This window comes from Ascidiella aspersa, chromosome 5, assembly GCF_963924565.1.
Source record: "Ascidiella aspersa chromosome 5, kaAscAspe10.2, whole genome shotgun sequence".
Lineage (NCBI taxonomy): Eukaryota > Metazoa > Chordata > Ascidiacea > Phlebobranchia > Ascidiidae > Ascidiella > Ascidiella aspersa.
In genome coordinates, this window is record NC_139451.1 from 9,380,581 (window position 1) to 9,385,580 (window position 5,000).

Sequence of the window (5,000 nt, forward strand, 5' to 3'; positions counted from 1 at the left end):
GCGCGCGGCCGAAATATATTCAAAGCTCGCGCGGCCTAAACAGGCTCATGCTCCCGCGGCCTAAATATGCTCTTGCTCGCTGGGCGGAAATATGCTAAAGCCCGAGTGCGCGAAAAAAAAAATTGTAAAGGACAGTCACAAAAAAATAAAGACCTGCCCTCTATGTGAACGTGGAAAGGCCCGCCGCGCGGCAAAAAAGTGTCGAAAAGAAAAATCGAAAAAATTGCAAAGGACTGTCGACAAACTTAAAAAATTTCGCCCCGATGTGAGCGTGCAAAGGCCCGCCGCGCGGCAAAAAAGTGTCGAAAAGAGAGATCGAAAAAATTGCAAAGGACTGTCGAAAAACATAAAAAATTTCGCCCCGATGTGAACGTGGAAAGGCCCGCCGCGCGAGCGAAAAATTGAAAAAAAAAAAATTGAAAAAAAAGACTAAGTGTCGGCGGCGAAAAAAAACTTAGAAAAAAAACAACCTCGCGCGCCCGGAGGCGTTCGAGATCGCTTTTAGCGCCCGACCTTGCGGACAAATCGATAGATCTTGAGGCTTACTCTCAACAAATCGCAGTGAAGATACTGCTCTAGTGATTACGACACCCCGGTCTTCAACTAGGTCGTTTACGAATGATTTAGCACCACGCGTTTCGAACAGGAGGATTCGCCGACTAGCGGGCGACGCTTGTCGCGCCCGCGAAAGATCGGCTCTCGGCACTAGCAACGGCCAAACGACCGTTTATCTTTGCCCGTCGAGGGCGAGGCACAAAAGTATCGTCGCTTCCTAGGCGGGATTCTGACTTAGAGGCGTTCAGTCATAATCCCTCAGATGGTAGCTTCGCACCATTGGCTTATCAGCCAAGCACATGAACCAAATGTCTGAATCTGCGGTTCCTCTCGTACTGAGCAGAATTACTACCGCAACAACACACCATCAGTAGGGTAAAACTAACCTGTCTCACGACGGTCTAAACCCAGCTCACGTTCCCTATTAGTGGGTGAACAATCCAACGCTTGGTGAATTCTGCTTCACAATGATAGGAAGAGCCGACATCGAAGGATCAAAAAGCAACGTCGCTATGAACGCTTGGCTGCCACAAGCCAGTTATTCTGTGGGTCATTCACATGAAAAGGCGGATTCAAAATGCTAAGGCGAATTTTGAACGCCTGGCATTGCATGTGTCAGTTCTTAATAGATCTATATATTTAGTATGATAACTTTTTTAAATTTTTTGGACCTAAAATTCTGTTTCAGCCAAATTAAAGCAACTGATGTTCTGATTTCAAAAAAATATTTTTTGACGTTCAGGGGTTCCCCCATCCGAAGATATCGTCGATACAATATTAAAGACATCGGGAAAAAAATGAAATTCTGCGGGAAAATCGTCTTCGAAATCCGGCCAAATTTTTTAAAGCACTTTTTGTGGCGGACTGGGTAGAGAACGACGTAACTTTCGATTTTATGTCATTTGTGTCATTTTGAAGGCGGTAATACGTGAAATGACTACGGAAAATGCAATTTCCTTAGCGGCACTTTTGTGCCTTATTTCAGGCCAAAAATTATAGTTTTTTCGATGTACAGGATTTGCATTTAGGTTGTCATATATTTTCTTTTTCGTGATCTTGTAGAACGTTGTCTTCTCTAACTGTTTTCAAACTCACAAAATAATTTAATTAGTGCACCAATAAACTAACTTTGTTATCGTTGTTTGTTCTTACGCCTTCTAATGCGTTTTCGTTTCTTGGCAGTACGATAAACAGGGTGATAGTGCCTTACGAATTAGTTTAATTAGTGTTCTAACAAACATTCTTTGTTTCAGCTCTGTGCTTGCATCTTGTAATACGATATTTTTTGTTAGTTGTTCCAAAAACACTGTGATACTAACTTACCAAATAGTTTAATTAGTGCACCAACAAACAAACTTTGTTGTCGCTCTTTTTGCTTACAGCTCCTAATACGTTATATTTTCTTGCTAGTTGCAAAAACACGATGAGTCTAGCCAAAATGCAGGTACAACGAACAAATCATTGAACAGAAAGGATTTTGAAGTGACAAAGTAATAAATAACACAATCAAAAATGAAAGAACAATGACAATTTATGCAATATGTAAAACTTTGGGTTGAAAATGTCGCAGTGTGGGTGCAAGCAAAAATCGAAGGTTTGATTTCTTTTTCACACGTCACATAGCTACATAGGCACAACCGGCAGGAAGAACATTGCAATCAAACCAAAGTACGACATGTCTCATGTTTTGACCTTGCGATTTGTGGATTGTTGAAGCGTAGGCCGGAACCAAAGGATAGTACATTGGTCCTGAAGAATCGTTAGTAACTGGGTATATTCGAATGTAAACATCATCCTCGATCTGCAACATAATAATTGTCTTGTAATACAATGCTATTTTTCCCACTTGATCGTTTACATATCTTCTATTGTCTTTTGTCCAGATTATCTGTGATTCGCACAAGCATTCCCTCATAAATGGGTTGTTTCACTTCAGATGTAGAGCCCATGGAAATAAACCCGAGTGTTGACGACCTAGAAAAGAGGTGTTCAATAATAACGCTGTTTACAAAATGACATCCCCGATTACGAAGAACTTGTCCAACGCAATATGAAGTAACCCTAAAACCCAAAGCCTAGCAATGATAATGACCAATTTATGGCTTTTCTTATCCATAACAATGGCCCAGTCGATAGAGCGCTGGAATTAACATGCCCATGTCCCTAGTTCGAATCCCTTTGAGGGAACATCTCAAAATTCAGTCCAATTGAATAAAAACCTAGCTAATCCAAACTTAAAACAACGATTCTAAGATCCTTACAAAAAAGGCCACCCAATGCCGTGACTGCAACTGTATGACCTCCTAAGTCCAAAATCTAGCATCAGTCGTAACGTACTACTTCTAATATAATGCCTTAACTGATTATAAAGACAGTGCTTGTGAAATTTGTGACTTCATGTAAATACTGTGATCTATATGAATTCACCACATAACCGAAATCAATGTACATAATTGCAATTTTGTTGTCATATATTTTCGTTTTCGTGTTCTTGTAGAACGTTGCCTTCTCTTACTGTTTTCAAAAACACATTGATACTAACTTACAAAATAGTTTAATGAGTGCACCAACAAACGAACTTTGTTATAACAATAAATAACATGAACCAAATTTACCAAGAATAGATAAAATATCAAACCGGCTTCTATATGAGAAAAACAAATCCCAAAATTTTGAACGACCTGTCCAACATAATATGAAGAACTTGTCCAACGCAATATGAAGTAACCCTAAAACCCAAAGCCTAGCAATGATATACCAATTTCTGGCTTTGCTCATCCATAGCAATGGCCCAGTCAATAGATCGCTGGAATTAAGATGTCCAGGTCCCTAGTTCGAAGCCCTTCAAGGGAACATCTCAAAATTCAGTCCAATTTAATAAAAACCTAGCTCATCCAACCTTAAAACTAAGATACTAAGATTCTTACTAAAAAGGCTACTCACTGCTGCCGTGACTACAACTGTATGACCTCCTAAGTCCAAAATCTAGCAACTGTTGTAACGTGTATTATTTGTAAGATCCTTCCCCTTTCAATTATCGTGCATGTATGAACTACTACTAATAGATAATATCTTATAAGTGCTTAAAGTGTATGTTATTTCAAATAACAAATTTATGACTAATGCAATAACTGCATCCCGGTATTCCATACTAAAAGGCGAGTATTATAAAAGATGATGTGTTGACATCTTTGCATGACATAGGTTCTATGCAAGTTAGCAGTTGGTACTTATCTTCTGTTCACATTGATTAGTCAAACATTGTGACTAGCATTTGTTCATAACCGACCAGCGTTATAAATTAGCTTGAACAATTGAATCAGAAAAAAAGTATTACCTGTTTTAAGAAAAAGACCTTGGTGATAGTCAAACTAATCTCTGAAAGAAACAAACATCAACGAAATATGCATAAATCAAATAACGTTATGTGAGAAACCCATATTCAAAATGTATTTTCTTTTTGATCTATTCTAGGTAGAATTTATGTCTAGTTTAATTTATGCAATTTCCCTGTTGAATAGACTTTAAACTGGTTTGAACATATAGTTATAAACTTCAAAAAAAACATATTTCAAAATGTTTCGCATAGACACTAACAAAACCATCCATCGAGAAATGCAACTTGAAATTCAATTTCTGTATTAGTTAAAGTTTTCCTAAAAAACAACATTATTTCTCACTAGGTATTATTTTTTTAGACCAATTATACAATATCAATTGCATCTAAAATTGAAGCAGAAAACTTAGAAACTGGAAAGCATAATATTTTAACTGGAGTTGAAAATGTTTAGAAACTGGTAAAAAAGTGTTATAAATTTCTATATCAAATTCTTCATTGTAGGTAATAAAAGTGCTATGTGTTTCCAAATTGAGAGTTTGGAGGGTTTGAACATTTCGTGACATGTTAGTTCAGTGGGCCGTTTTGATCTTGCATTAGTTTTACAACATAGCCTTCAAACGTTGTCAAACTATTTTTTAAAACCAAAGAAAATACTTAAATCTTTCTTTTGCAAATTTTTCATAACTTTTCATCCTGAATGTTTCAAACCAAAAAGACTATCCCATGGGAAATCAAATTTGAAACTAAAATTCTCTGTTCAGTTATGATTTTCTAAAAATATATTTTTGGTTTAAAACCGAGAAATCCGTTTTAGCTAATAAAAATGAATAAATATGGCATTTTAACCAAAACCAGTTTGTAATTACTGTACGAAAATTTGTGTTGCCTTTTGTTGGAGTCCAAACATAACAGAAATTTTCTTTTCCAGAAACTTTTGATAAAATATTGCTAAAAATGACTTCTTCTTCACCAATCAAACAATCTGGAATCCATTACTTTCAGCACTTTGCTAAGGATTTTTTGAAACCTTATGGCATGGCCACAATCCAAGCCAAAAACATGAGAGATGAATACATTTTCAAACACGTTAAGCCTTTCACAACGG